The sequence below is a fragment of the Rhinolophus sinicus genome, chromosome 11, assembly GCF_057876585.1.
Source record: "Rhinolophus sinicus isolate RSI-liver-muscle chromosome 11, RSI-T2T, whole genome shotgun sequence".
NCBI classification, from domain to species: Eukaryota; Metazoa; Chordata; class Mammalia; order Chiroptera; family Rhinolophidae; genus Rhinolophus; species Rhinolophus sinicus.
In genome coordinates, this window is record NC_142511.1 from 26762752 (window position 1) to 26777714 (window position 14963).

General features: G+C 69.1%; 6 pseudogenes; all 6 read left to right on the forward strand.

Moving 5' to 3' along the window:
- Positions 1 to 788: 788 nt before the first annotated feature.
- LOC148756645 (5S ribosomal RNA) lies at positions 789 to 908 on the forward strand (annotated as a pseudogene).
- Positions 909 to 1821: 913 nt separating this feature from the next.
- LOC148756646 (5S ribosomal RNA) lies at positions 1822 to 1941 on the forward strand (annotated as a pseudogene).
- Positions 1942 to 3975: 2034 nt separating this feature from the next.
- Positions 3976 to 4095, forward strand: LOC148756647 (5S ribosomal RNA; annotated as a pseudogene).
- A 3914-nt stretch (positions 4096 to 8009) lies between these two features.
- On the forward strand, positions 8010 to 8129 carry LOC148756648 (5S ribosomal RNA; annotated as a pseudogene).
- Positions 8130 to 10168: 2039 nt separating this feature from the next.
- Positions 10169 to 10288, forward strand: LOC148756649 (5S ribosomal RNA; annotated as a pseudogene).
- A 3911-nt stretch (positions 10289 to 14199) lies between these two features.
- LOC148756650 (5S ribosomal RNA) lies at positions 14200 to 14319 on the forward strand (annotated as a pseudogene).
- Positions 14320 to 14963: the final 644 nt, after the last annotated feature.

Below are 14963 nucleotides of genomic sequence, written 5' to 3' on the forward strand. Positions count from 1 at the left end.
GCCCCCACGCAGCACCCCTCCACGCGAGGCCCAGAGCCTGGAGAGTGCTCTCTGCGAGTCTGTCCCCACTGTCCCCGTCTGTCTCTCTCCGCCTCTCTCTTGCTCCGTCTCTGGCCTTCTCTCATCCTCTCTCTCACCTCCCTGGGTCAGGAGAGGTGACGTGTATCCAGTGAAGTGAGCAGTGATGGGGCGGGACGCCGGTCGCTGACGAGGGGCGAGAACCCAGAAAGAAGGCTGTGTGACGAAGGGTGGGGGCAGACTGGAGGTGCTGCCCCCTGGTGGCGGGTGGCTCTCCCTGGCTTTGGGCCAGTGGGTGGGTGGGCCAGGGCCAGGACCAGGGCCAGGGCCAGGGCCTGGGTTGCACGTCCCTAGGGTGGAGGGGACTGAGAGGACCCTGCGACTCCCTCGGTGGCCCTGAGAGATGGGGACAGCACAGCAGCAAGGGGGGTGTGCGGTTGTGGGGCTGGGGGGAGATGAGAGGGGTTGGGGTAGGGGGGCGGGGTAAAAGCCCTTCGGGGCCTGGGGAGGCCCAGGATGCCAGCGCGCCCAGACATATGTCACAGTCAGGGAAGTGACAGAGGCCCGTGGAGCCACTGGGGGGCGCGAAGGGGCCTCGCTGCGGGCCAGGAGTCGCCCGGCGCCCACACCAGCAGCGTCCGGAGGAGGCGGGGAGTGGGCGGGAGGCGCTCAGGCAGACGTGCTCGCCACCCCAGCGGCCCAGCAGCATGGCGCGCGCTCAGAAGCAGGTCGGGAGCAGGCTCTTGGAGTGCCGGGAGCCGGGTCCCAGCGCCTAAGGCCACACCACCCTGCACGCGCCAGATCTCGTCTGATCTCGGGAGCTAAGCAGGGAGGGGCCTGGTTAGTACTTGGATGGGAGACCGCCTGGGAATAGCTGCAGGCTTTTGCTCGCCTCTCCTTTTGCATCGCCGCCCCGGCGTGGCTGCCTCCGAACCCCTGCCGCCCCTTGCCCCTCTGCAGCCGCCCAGCCAGCCGAAGGTCCCCCTGACCAGCAGAGGGTTAGCCGCCAGGCACTACAAGCTGGCAGCCCCGGCCGCACACCAGGCCCGTCGGCCAGGGCTCCCCCACACACCCTCTTCTTAGTCCTCTTCAGTCCCGGAGGCTGTCATCTCGATCCCTTCGCCGACCCTCGGTCGCCGCCGCCGCCACCGCCAATTCCGCCGCCATCACTGCGATCTCCACACCCCCCTCCAGCGCTGCCCTCACCCTTGCCCCCGCCCTCGCCTCCGCCATCGCTGTACTGATTCAATCACCCGCCTCTGCTCTCCCCTCCTCCGCCGCCAGCACCGCCCTCTTCCCCGCTACCGCCGCCGCCGCCACCATCGCCATACTCCCTCAATCTGCCGCCTCTGCTCTCCCGGCCTCCTCCGCCCCCGCCGCCGCCGCGGGGTCCTCCCACAACTCCCAAGCCCAGGGTTGCCTGCTGGTGCAGGCCTCCACCAGCCTTGGGGCTGCGGTTGGGGGTAAACCTGGTGGCGGTAGGGGGGCGGGGTGTATGGCGGTGTGGGTCCGGGGAGTCCCAGGATGCCAGAGTTCCACGACTTCTGGCACCATCAGGGAAGTGGCAGTGTCCCATGGAGCCTCGGGTGGCGCGAAGGGGCCTCGCTGCCGGCCAGGAGTAGCCCGCCGCCCACGCCAGGGGCATTCGCAAGAGGCGGGGAGCCTGACTGGGGTGGGGGACGCGGTGCTGGCAGAGCCGGCCAGCGGGTCGATGCTCGCCACCGGAGCCGCGCATCTGCATGGCGCGCGCTCAGGAGGCAGGCCGGGAGCAGGCTCTTGGGGCGCGGGGAGCCGGGTCCCAGCGTCTATGGCCATACCACCCTGAACGCGCCCGATCTCCTCTGATCTCGGGATCTAAGCAGGGAGGGGCCTGGTTAGTACTTGGATGGGAGACCGCCTGGGAATACCTGTAGGCTTTTGCTCGCCTCTCCTTTGGCGCCGTCGCCCCGGCGTGGCTCCCTCCGAACCCCTGCCGCCCCTTGCCCCTCTGCAGCCGCCCATCCAGCCGAAGGTCCCCCTGGCCAGAGGCCGGTCAGCCGCCCGGCGCTACAAGCTGGCAGCCCCGGCCGCACACCAGGCCCGTCGGCCAGGGCTCACCCCCACACCCTCTTCTTAGTCCTCTTCGCTGAGGCAGGCAGTCAGCCAGCAGCAGTTAGCCGAGCCTGTGTCTCCGCCGGCAGGCACCTCTCCCCACACCCCCGCGCGCCCCCTCCCATCGCCCACAAGAGCCAGGAACCCTCCCTTCCCGCCGTTCGCGGTGGCCCCAACACACAGGGTACAAAGAGCCGGGACAAAGCAGGGGACTGAGGGAGCAGCACCCCAACACACCGCACGCCCTCGGACTCCAGGAGAGACCACCACTAGGGGAAGTCCAGGCACGCAGGCACACAACACTCTCAACCCGGATGCCTGTGGGCTGCCACTCCCCTCCCGCGTGACGGGGGGTTCCTGGGCGGGGCTCGGAGCCCACTGGCCCTCCCGCCCGGCCCGGGGGCTTCAAGGGTGACTTTCAATGCCCGGGCACTGCGTCCTTAGTGGAGCCCAGCCACGGGCATGACCACACTTCGGTTGGGAAGCTGCCACTTCAAAGCAGCGTCAGTGCGTCTGTCCCAGTCCGTGTGCCCGCTTGTGCGTCCCTCCCCCCTCCCCCACCCCATGTCTCTCTGGCTCTGTGACGTGCCTGTTGGGCTCTGGCTCAGGAGCTCTCTCCCCGCGTGCCAGCCCCCTCTTTCTCTGTCTCTGTCCATGTCTCTCTGTATGTCTAGGTACATACAGGTACATATAGGTGTATATTTCGATCTCGCTCCCTCGTTCTCCTCCTCCCGTTCTCTCTGTCGGTTCCTGTCCTGCGGGGACTCTAGTCCCTCTGCCCGCACAAGAACGCAGGATATGGCGAGGCCAAGAAGGAACACCAACAGAGCCACGGATAGGGGGCTCATAGCACTATGTCTCACGGGCGGCTGGCTCGGAGACACGGCAAACCGGAGCCGCCCGATCCCCAACCTGTCGGCCGCTTCTCTGCCAACCCACCGACACACCGCCCGTCGACCCACCAAGCGGGCCCACTGCAATTTGCAGTCCACCATCCGCGCTTCCTAGCTTGGCCACCGCAGCTCCTCCGGTGGCCAATGGCCAACTGGCAACAGCTGATGGCCAAGCGGTCACAGCTGATGACCATGCAGCCCCCAAGCAGCACCCCTGCACGCGAGGCCCAGAGCCTGGAGAGTGCTCTCTGGGAGTCTGTCCCCACAGTCCCCGTCTGTCTCTCTCCGCCTCTGTCTTGCTCCATCTCTGGCCTTCTCTCATCCTCTCTCTCTCACCTCCCTGGGTCAGGAGATGTGACGTGTAGCCAGTGAAGGGACCGGACATCGGGCGTGGCTCCGGTCGCTGAGGAGGGTTCGAGGGCCCAGACTGAAGGCTTGTGACGAAGGGTGGCTGCAGACTGGAGATGCTGCACCCTGGTGGCGCGGGTGGCTCTCCCTGGCTTTGGGCCTGTGGATGGGTCCGGTCAGGGCCAGGGCCTGGGTTGCACGTCCCTAGGGCCGGAGGGGACTGAGAGTACCCTGCGACCCCCTCGGTGGCCCTGAGAGGTGGGGACAGCACAGCAGCAAGGGGGGTGTGTGGTTGTGGGGCTGGGGGGAGATGAGAGGGGTTGGGGTAGGGGGGCGGGGTAAAAGCCCTTCGGGGCCTGGGGAGGCCCAGGATGCCAGGGCGCCCAGACATATGTCACAGTCAGGGAAGTGACAGAGGCCCGTGGAGCCACTGGGGGGCGCGAAGGGGCCTCGCTGCGGGCCAGGAGTCGCCCGTCGCCCACACCAGCGGCGTCCGGAGGAGGCGGGGAGCGGGCGGGAGGCGCTCAGGCAGACATGCTCGCCACCCGAGCGGCCCAGCAGCGTGGCGTGCGGTCAGAGGCAGGCCGGGAGCAGGCTCTTGGGGCGCGGGGAGCCGGGTCCCAGCGTCTACGGCCATACCACCCTGAAGGCGCCCGATCTCCTCTGATCTCGGGAGCTAAGCAGGGAGGGGCCTGGTTAGTACTTGGATGGGAGACCGCCTGGGAATACCTGTAGGCTTTTGCTCGCCTCTCCTTTTGCGCCGCCGCCCCGGCGTGGCTCCCTCCGAACCCCTGCCGCCCCTTGCCCCTCTGCAGCCGCCCAGGCAGCCGAAGGTCCCCCTGGCCAGAGGAGGGTCAGCCGCCCAGCACTACAAGCTCGCATCCCCGGCCGCACACCAGGCCTGTCGGCCAGGGCTCCCCCCCACTCCCTCTTCTTAGTGCTCTTCGCCGAGGCAGGCCGTCAGCCTGCAGCAGTCAGCCGCGTCTCGGTCGCCGCCGCCGCCACCGCCATCGCAGGGCTCCCTCTCGCTCCCCGACCCTGCCGCCGCAGCAACCCCCAACGCCCAAGCCCAGGGCTGCCTGCCGGCGCAGGCCTCCACCAGGCTCTCTCCATCCCAGGACGTGCCGGTGCTTTACACCTCGGCCCGAGCCCAGGGGACGCCCATCCCTGCGCCTGCCCCCGGGACCCGACACACAGGATCGGCGTGTCCTCGGGCCAACGGGACGCCCACACGCCCCGCCCCACCGGAGTCTTCTGTCTCCGCTGGCAGGCACCTCGCCCCACACCCCCGCGCGCCCCTCCCGTCTCCCACAAGAGCCAGGAGCCCTCCCTTCCCGCCGGCCACGGTGTCCCTGAAACACAGGGCACAAAGAGCCGGGACAAACCAGGGGACGGCGGGAGCAGCACCCCAACACACCACGCGCCATCGACTCCAGGGGAGACCACCACAAGGGAAGAGCAGGCACGCAGGCACACAACCCTCACAACCAGGGTGCCTGGGGGCTGCCACTCTCCTCCCGCGGGCGGGTGCCTGGGCGGGGCTCAGAGACCACAGGCCCTCCGGAGACCCTGGCGGCCCGCCCCGGAGGCTGCAATGGTGACTGCCAACGCCAGGGCAATGCCTCCTTAGCGGAGCCCAGCCCCGGGCACGACCACACTCCGGTGGAGGAGCTGCCACTTCAACACAGCCTCAGTGCGTCTGTAACAGTCCGTGTGCCCGCCTGTGCGTCCCTCCCACCCTCCCCCACCCCATGTCTGTCGGGCTCTGTGACGTGCCTGTTGGGCTCTGGCTCTGGCTCAGGAGCTCTCTCCCCGCGTGCCAGCCCCCTCTTTCTCTGTCTCTGTCCATGTCTCTCTGTATGTCTAGATACATACATGTACATATACGTGTATATTTCCATCTCGCTCCCTCTTACTCCTCCTCCCGTTCTGTCTGTCTGTCCCTGTCCTGCGGGGACTCTAGCCCCTCTGCCCGCACAAGAACGCAGGATTTGGCGAGGCCAAGAGGGAACACCAACAGAGCCACGGATAGGGGGCTCATAGCACCATGTCCCCCGGGCGGCTGGCTTGGAGACTCGGCAAGCCGGAGCCGCCCGATCCCCAGCCTGCCGGCCGATTCTCTGCCAACCAACACACCCACCAACCTACCGACCCACCAAGCCGGCCAACTGCAGTCCGCGCCCCTCTGCAATTTGCAGTCCACAATCCGCGCTTCCTAGCTTGGCCACCGCAGCTCTGCCGGTGGCCAATGGCCAACTGGCAACAGCTGATGGCCAAGCGGTCACAGCTGATATCCATGCAGCCCCCACGCAGCACCCCTCCACGCGAGGCCCAGAGCCTGGAAAGTGCTCTCTGCGAGTCTGTCCCCACTGTCCCCGTCTGTCTCTCTCAGCCTCTGTCTTGCTCCGTCTCTGGCCTTCTCTCATCCTCTCTCTCACCTCCCTGGGTCAGGAGAGGTGACGTGTAGCCAGTGAAGTGACCAGTGATCGGGCGGGACGCCGGTCGCTGACGAGGGGCGAGAACCCAGAAAGAAGGCTGTGTGACGAAGGGTGGCGGCGGACTGGAGGTGCTGCCCCCTGGTGGCGGGTGGCTCTCCCTGGCTTTGGGCCAGTGGGTGGGGCCGGCCAGGGTCAGGGCCTGGGTTGCACGTCCCTAGGGTGGAGGGGACTGAGAGGACCCTGCGACCCCCTCGGTGGCCCTGAGAGGTGGGGACAGCACAGCAGCAAGGGGGGTGTGCGGTTGTGGGGCTGGGGGGAGATGAGAGGGGTTGGGGTAGGGGGGCGGGGTAAAAGCCGTTGGGGGCCTGGGGAGGCCCAGGATGCCAGGGCGCCCAGACATATGTCACAGTCAGGGAAGTGACAGAGGCCCGTGGAGCCACTGGGGGGCGCGAAGGGGCCTCGCTGCGGGCCAGGAGTCGCCCGTCGCCCACACCAGCGGCGTGTGGAGGAGGCGGGGAGCGGGCGGGAGGCGCTCAGGCAGACATGCTCGCCACCCGAGCGGCCCAGCAGCACGGCGCGCGCTCAGAAGCAGGTCGCGAGCAGGCTCTTGGAGTGCCGGGAGCCGGGTCCCAGCGCCTAAGGCCATACCACCCTGCACGCGCCAGATGTCGTCTGATCTCGGGAGCTAAGCAGGGAGGGGCCTGGTTAGTACTTGGATGGGAGACCGCCTGGGAATAGCTGCAGGCTTTTGCTCGCCTCTCCTTTTGCATCGCCGCCCCGGCGTGGCTCCCTCGGGACCCCTGCCGCCCCTTGCCTCTCTGCAGCCGCCCAGGCAGCCGAAGGTCCCCCTGACCAGCAGAGGGTTAGCCGCCAGGCACTACAAGCTGGCAGCCCCGGCCGCACACCAGGCCCGTCGGCCAGGGCTCCCCCGCACACCCTCTTCTTAGTCCTCTTCAGTCCCGGAGGCTGTCATCTCGATCCCTTCGCCGACCCTCGGTCGCCGCCACCGCCACCAGCGCTGCCCTCGCCCCCGCCGCCCCCGCCAAATCCGCCGCCATCACCGCGATCTCCACACCCCCCTCCAGCGCTGCCCTCACCCCTGCCCCCGCCCTCGCCGCCGCCATCGCTGTACTGCTTCAATCACCCGCCTCTGCTCTCCCCTCCTCAGCCGCCAGCACCGCCCTCTTCCCCGCTACCGCCGCCGCCGACGCCGGCGCCAACCTTCCCCGCGCCCAGCGCCCGCCGACACAGCCCCCAACGCTGCCGCCGCCTCCATCGCCGACCTCGCAACCCTCCCGCGCCGCAGCCGCCGCCGCCGCCGCCGCCGCCATCGCTGCTCGCGATCAGCCCCCGCTTCTCCCGCCGCCGCCGTGATTACCGCGCTCCCCACCCCCTCCGCCAGCGCTGCCCTCTTCCCCACCCCCGCCCCCGCCGCCGCCATTGCCGCACTCCCTCAATCTCCCTCCTCTGCTCTCCCCGCCTCCAGCACCGCCATCTCCCCCGCCCCCGCCCAGGCCCGCCGCCGCCACCATCGCCATACTCCCTCAATCTGCCGCCTCTGCTCTCCCGGCCTCCTCCGCCCCCGCCGCCGCCGCCGCCGCCATCGACCCCCGTGCCCCAGCGCCCACCGTCAAAGCCCCCATTCTCGCCGCCGCCATCGCCGCCCTGGCGCCATCCTTGCGGTTGCCATCGCCTACCTCCCCACCCTCCCCTGCCTCAGCTGCGTCCCCCGCGGCCGCCGCCGCCGCCGCCGCCGCCGCCGCCGAACCCCTCCCCCCTCCGCAGCCGCCCACGCCGCCGGCGCGGGGTCCTCCCACAACTCCCAAGCCCAGGGTTGCCTGCTGGTGCAGGCCTCCACCAGCCTTGGGGCTGCGGTTGGGGGTAAACCTGGTGGCGGTAGGGGGGCGGGGTGTATGGCGGTGTGGGTCCGGGGAGTCCCAGGATGCCAGAGTTCCACGACTTCTGGCACCATCAGGGAAGTGGCAGTGTCCCATGGAGCCTCGGGTGGCGCGAAGGGGCCTCGCTGCCGGCCAGGAGTAGCCCGCCGCCCACGCCAGGGGCATTCGCAAGAGGCGGGGAGCCTGACTGGGGTGGGGGACGCGGTGCTGGCAGAGCCGGCCAGCTGGTCGATGCTCGCCACCGGAGCCGCGCATCTGCATGGCGCGCGCTCACGAGGCAGGCCGGGAGCAGGCTCTTGGGGCGCGGGGAGCCGGGTCCCAGCGTCTATGGCCATACCACCCTGAACGCGCCCGATCTCCTCTGATCTCGGGATCTAAGCAGGGAGGGGCCTGGTTAGTACTTGGATGGGAGACCGCCTGGGAATACCTGTAGGCTTTTGCTCGCCTCTCCTTTGGCGCCGTCGCCCCGGCGTGGCTCCCTCCGAACCCCTGCCGCCCCTTGCCCCTCTGCAGCCGCCCATCCAGCCGAAGGTCCCCCTGGCCAGAGGCCGGTCAGCCGCCCGGCGCTACAAGCTGGCAGCCCCGGCCGCACACCAGGCCCGTCGGCCAGGGCTCACCCCCACACCCTCTTCTTAGTCCTCTTCGCTGAGGCAGGCAGTCAGCCAGCAGCAGTTAGCCGAGCCTGTGTCTCCGCCGGCAGGCACCTCTCCCCACACCCCCGCGCGCCCCCTCCCATCGCCCACAAGAGCCAGGAACCCTCCCTTCCCGCCGTTCGCGGTGGCCCCAACACACAGGGTACAAAGAGCCGGGACAAAGCAGGGACTGAGGGAGCAGCACCCCAACACACCGCACGCCCTCGGACTCCAGGAGAGACCACCACTAGGGGATGTCCAGGCACGCAGGCACACAACACTCTCAACCCGGATGCCTGTGGGCTGCCACTCCCCTCCCGCGTGACGGGGGGTTCCTGGGCGGGGCTCGGAGCCCACTGGCCCTCCCGCCCGGCCCGGGGGCTTCAAGGGTGACTTTCAATGCCCGGGCACTGCGTCCTTAGTGGAGCCCAGCCACGGGCATGACCACACTTCGGTTGGGAAGCTGCCACTTCAAAGCAGCGTCAGTGCGTCTGTCCCAGTCCGTGTGCCCGCTTGTGCGTCCCTCCCCCCTCCCCCACCCCATGTCTCTCTGGCTCTGTGACGTGCCTGTTGGGCTCTGGCTCTGGCTCAGGAGCTCTCTCCCCGCGTGCCAGCCCCCTCTTTCTCTGTCTGTGTCCATGTCTCTCTGTATGTCTAGGTACATACTGGTACATATAGGTGTATATTTCGATCTCGCTCCCTCGTTCTCCTCCTCCCGTTCTCTCTGTCGGTTCCTGTCCTGCGGGGACTCTAGTCCCTCTGCCCGCACAAGAACGCAGGATATGGCGAGGCCAAGAAGGAACACCAACAGAGCCACGGATAGGGGGCTCATAGCACTATGTCTCACGGGCGGCTGGCTCGGAGACACGGCAAACCGGAGCCGCCCGATCCCCAACCTGTCGGCCGCTTCTCTGCCAACCCACCGACACACCGCCCGTCGACCCACCAAGCGGGCCCACTGCAATTTGCAGTCCACCATCCGCGCTTCCTAGCTTGGCCACCGCAGCTCCTCCGGTGGCCAATGGCCAACTGGCAACAGCTGATGGCCAAGCGGTCACAGCTGATGACCATGCAGCCCCCAAGCAGCACCCCTCCACGCGAGGCCCAGAGCCTGGAGAGTGCTCTCTGGGAGTCTGTCCCCACAGTCCCCGTCTGTCTCTCTCCGCCTCTGTCTTGCTCCATCTCTGGCCTTCTCTCATCCTCTCTCTCTCACCTCCCTGGGTCAGGAGATGTGACGTGTAGCCAGTGAAGGGACCGGACATCGGGCGTGGCTCCGGTCGCTGAGGAGGGTTCGAGGGCCCAGACTGAAGGCTTGTGACGAAGGGTGGCTGCAGACTGGAGATGCTGCACCCTGGTGGCGCGGGTGGCTCTCCCTGGCTTTGGGCCTGTGGATGGGTCCGGTCAGGGCCAGGGCCTGGGTTGCACGTCCCTAGGGCCGGAGGGGACTGAGAGGACCCTGCGACCCCCTCGGTGGCCCTGAGAGGTGGGGACAGCACAGCAGCAAGGGGGGTGTGTGGTTGTGGGGCTGGGGGGAGATGAGAGGGGTTGGGGTAGGGGGGCGGGGTAAAAGCCCTTCGGGGCCTGGGGAGGCCCAGGATGCCAGGGCGCCCAGACATATGTCACAGTCAGGGAAGTGACAGAGGCCCGTGGAGCCACTGGGGGGCGCGAAGGGGCCTCGCTGCGGGCCAGGAGTCGCCCGTCGCCCACACCAGCGGCGTCCGGAGGAGGCGGGGAGCGGGCGGGAGGCGCTCAGGCAGACATGCTCGCCACCCGAGCGGCCCAGCAGCGTGGCGTGCGGTCAGAGGCAGGCCGGGAGCAGGCTCTTGGGGCGCGGGGAGCCGGGTCCCAGCGTCTACGGCCATACCACCCTGAAGGCGCCCGATCTCCTCTGATCTCGGGAGCTAAGCAGGGAGGGGCCTGGTTAGTACTTGGATGGGAGACCGCCTGGGAATACCTGTAGGCTTTTGCTCGCCTCTCCTTTTGCGCCGCCGCCCCGGCGTGGCTCCCTCCGAACCCCTGCCGCCCCTTGCCCCTCTGCAGCCGCCCAGGCAGCCGAAGGTCCCCCTGGCCAGAGGAGGGTCAGCCGCCCAGCACTACAAGCTCGCATCCCCGGCCGCACACCAGGCCTGTCGGCCAGGGCTCCCCCCCACTCCCTCTTCTTAGTGCTCTTCGCCGAGGCAGGCCGTCAGCCTGCAGCAGTCAGCCGCGTCTCGGTCGCCGCCGCCGCCACCGCCATCGCAGGGCTCCCTCTCGCTCCCCGACCCTGCCGCCGCAGCAACCCCCAACGCCCAAGCCCAGGGCTGCCTGCCGGCGCAGGCCTCCACCAGGCTCTCTCCATCCCAGGACGTGCCGGTGCTTTACACCTCGGCCCGAGCCCAGGGGACGCCCATCCCTGCGCCTGCCCCCGGGACCCGACACACAGGATCGGCGTGTCCTCGGGCCAACGGGACGCCCACACGCCCCGCCCCACCGGAGTCTTCTGTCTCCGCTGGCAGGCACCTCGCCCCACACCCCCGCGCGCCCCTCCCGTCTCCCACAAGAGCCAGGAGCCCTCCCTTCCCGCCGGCCACGGTGTCCCTGAAACACAGGGCACAAAGAGCCGGGACAAACCAGGGGACGGCGGGAGCAGCACCCCAACACACCACGCGCCATCGACTCCAGGGGAGACCACCACAAGGGAAGAGCAGGCACGCAGGCACACAACCCTCACAACCAGGGTGCCTGGGGGCTGCCACTCTCCTCCCGCGGGCGGGTGCCTGGGCGGGGCTCAGAGACCACAGGCCCTCCGGAGACCCTGGCGGCCCGCCCCGGAGGCTGCAATGGTGACTGCCAACGCCAGGGCAATGCCTCCTTAGCGGAGCCCAGCCCCGGGCACGACCACACTCCGGTGGAGGAGCTGCCACTTCAACACAGCCTCAGTGCGTCTGTAACAGTCCGTGTGCCCGCCTGTGCGTCCCTCCCACCCTCCCCCACCCCATGTCTGTCGGGCTCTGTGACGTGCCTGTTGGGCTCTGGCTCTGGCTCAGGAGCTCTCTCCCCGCGTGCCAGCCCCCTCTTTCTCTGTCTCTGTCCATGTCTCTCTGTATGTCTAGATACATACATGTACATATACGTGTATATTTCCATCTCGCTCCCTCTTACTCCTCCTCCCGTTCTGTCTGTCTGTCCCTGTCCTGCGGGGACTCTAGCCCCTCTGCCCGCACAAGAACGCAGGATTTGGCGAGGCCAAGAGGGAACACCAACAGAGCCACGGATAGGGGGCTCATAGCACCATGTCCCCCGGGCGGCTGGCTTGGAGACTCGGCAAGCCGGAGCCGCCCGATCCCCAGCCTGCCGGCCGATTCTCTGCCAACCAACACACCCACCAACCTACCGACCCACCAAGCCGGCCAACTGCAGTCCGCGCCCCTCTGCAATTTGCAGTCCACAATCCGCGCTTCCTAGCTTGGCCACCGCAGCTCTGCCGGTGGCCAATGGCCAACTGGCAACAGCTGATGGCCAAGCGGTCACAGCTGATATCCATGCAGCCCCCACGCAGCACCCCTCCACGCGAGGCCCAGAGCCTGGAAAGTGCTCTCTGCGAGTCTGTCCCCACTGTCCCCGTCTGTCTCTCTCAGCCTCTGTCTTGCTCCGTCTCTGGCCTTCTCTCATCCTCTCTCTCACCTCCCTGGGTCAGGAGAGGTGACGTGTAGCCAGTGAAGTGACCAGTGATCGGGCGGGACGCCGGTCGCTGACGAGGGGCGAGAACCCAGAAAGAAGGCTGTGTGACGAAGGGTGGCGGCGGACTGGAGGTGCTGCCCCCTGGTGGCGGGTGGCTCTCCCTGGCTTTGGGCCAGTGGGTGGGGCCGGCCAGGGTCAGGGCCTGGGTTGCACGTCCCTAGGGTGGAGGGGACTGAGAGGACCCTGCGACCCCCTCGGTGGCCCTGAGAGGTGGGGACAGCACAGCAGCAAGGGGGGTGTGCGGTTGTGGGGCTGGGGGGAGATGAGAGGGGTTGGGGTAGGGGGGCGGGGTAAAAGCCGTTGGGGGCCTGGGGAGGCCCAGGATGCCAGGGCGCCCAGACATATGTCACAGTCAGGGAAGTGACAGAGGCCCGTGGAGCCACTGGGGGGCGCGAAGGGGCCTCGCTGCGGGCCAGGAGTCGCCCGTCGCCCACACCAGCGGCGTGTGGAGGAGGCGGGGAGCGGGCGGGAGGCGCTCAGGCAGACATGCTCGCCACCCGAGCGGCCCAGCAGCATGGCGCGCGCTCAGAAGCAGGTCGCGAGCAGGCTCTTGGAGTGCCGGGAGCCGGGTCCCAGCGCCTAAGGCCATACCACCCTGCACGCGCCAGATGTCGTCTGATCTCGGGAGCTAAGCAGGGAGGGGCCTGGTTAGTACTTGGATGGGAGACCGCCTGGGAATAGCTGCAGGCTTTTGCTCGCCTCTCCTTTTGCGCCGCCGCCCCGGCGTGGCTCCCTCGGGACCCCTGCCGCCCCTTGCCTCTCTGCAGCCGCCCAGGCAGCCGAAGGTCCCCCTGACCAGCAGAGGGTTAGCCGCCAGGCACTACAAGCTGGCAGCCCCGGCCGCACACCAGGCCCGTCGGCCAGGGCTCCCCCGCACACCCTCTTCTTAGTCCTCTTCAGTCCCGGAGGCTGTCATCTCGATCCCTTCGCCGACCCTCGGTCGCCGCCACCGCCACCAGCGCTGCCCTCGCCCCCGCCGCCACCGCCAAATCCGCCGCCATCACCGCGATCTCCACACCCCCCTCCAGCGCTGCCCTCACCCCTGCCCCCGCCCTCGCCGCCGCCATCGCTGTACTGCTTCAATCACCCGCCTCTGCTCTCCCCTCCTCAGCCGCCAGCACCGCCCTCTTCCCCGCTACCGCCGCCGCCGGCGCCGGCGCCAACCCTCCCCGCGCCCAGCGCCCGCCGACACAGCCCCCAACGCTGCCGCCGCCTCCATCGCCGACCTCGCAACCCTCCCGCGCCGCAGCCGCCGCCGCCGCCGCCGCCATCGCTGCTCGCGATCAGCCCCCGCTTCTCCCGCCGCCGCCGTGATTACCGCGCTCCCCACCCCCTCCGCCAGCGCTGCCCTCTTCCCCACCCCCGCCCCCGCCGCCGCCATTGCCGCACTCCCTCAATCTCCCTCCTCTGCTCTCCCCGCCTCCAGCACCGCCATCTCCCCCGCCCCCGCCCAGGCCCGCCGCCGCCACCATCGCCATACTCCCTCAATCTGCCGCCTCTGCTCTCCCGGCCTCCTCCGCCCCCGCCGCCGCCGCCGCCGCCATCGACCCCCGTGCCCCAGCGCCCACCGTCAAAGCCCCCATTCTCGCCGCCGCCATCGCCGCCCTGGCGCCATCCTTGCGGTTGCCATCGCCTACCTCCCCACCCTCCCCTGCCTCAGCTGCGTCCCCCGCGGCGGCCCCAGCCGCCGCCGCCGCCGCTGCCGAACCCCTCCCCCCTCCGCAGCCGCCCACGCCGCCGGCGCGGGGTCCTCCCACAACTCCCAAGCCCAGGGTTGCCTGCTGGTGCAGGCCTCCACCAGCCTTGGGGCTGCGGTTGGGGGTAAACCTGGTGGCGGTAGGGGGGCGGGGTGTATGGCGGTGTGGGTCCGGGGAGTCCCAGGATGCCAGAGTTCCACGACTTCTGGCACCATCAGGGAAGTGGCAGTGTCCCATGGAGCCTCGGGTGGCGCGAAGGGGCCTCGCTGCCGGCCAGGAGTAGCCCGCCGCCCACGCCAGGGGCATTCGCAAGAGGCGGGGAGCCTGACTGGGGTGGGGGACGCGGTGCTGGCAGAGCCGTCCAGCGGGTCGATGCTCGCCACCGGAGCCGCGCATCTGCATGGCGCGCGCTCACGAGGCAGGCCGGGAGCAGGCTCTTGGGGCGCGGGGAGCCGGGTCCCAGCGTCTATGGCCATACCACCCTGAACGCGCCCGATCTCCTCTGATCTCGGGATCTAAGCAGGGAGGGGCCTGGTTAGTACTTGGATGGGAGACCGCCTGGGAATACCTGTAGGCTTTTGCTCGCCTCTCCTTTGGCGCCGTCGCCCCGGCGTGGCTCCCTCCGAACCCCTGCCGCCCCTTGCCCCTCTGCAGCCGCCCATCCAGCCGAAGGTCCCCCTGGCCAGAGGCCGGTCAGCCGCCCGGCGCTACAAGCTGGCAGCCCCGGCCGCACACCAGGCCCGTCGGCCAGGGCTCACCCCCACACCCTCTTCTTAGTCCTCTTCGCTGAGGCAGGCAGTCAGCCAGCAGCAGTTAGCCGAGCCTGTGTCTCCGCCGGCAGGCACCTCTCCCCACACCCCCGCGCGCCCCCTCCCATCGCCCACAAGAGCCAGGAACCCTCCCTTCCCGCCGTTCGCGGTGGCCCCAACACACAGGGTACAAAGAGCCGGGACAAAGCAGGGGACTGAGGGAGCAGCACCCCAACACACCGCACGCCCTCGGACTCCAGGAGAGACCACCACTAGGGGAAGTCCAGGCACGCAGGCACACAACACTCTCAACCCGGATGCCTGTGGGCTGCCACTCCCCTCCCGCGTGACGGGGGGTTCCTGGGCGGGGCTCGGAGCCCACTGGCCCTCCCGCCCGGCCCGGGGGCTTCAAGGGTGACTTTCAATGCCCGGGCACTGCGTCCTTAGTGGAGCCCAGCCACGGGCATGACCACACTTCG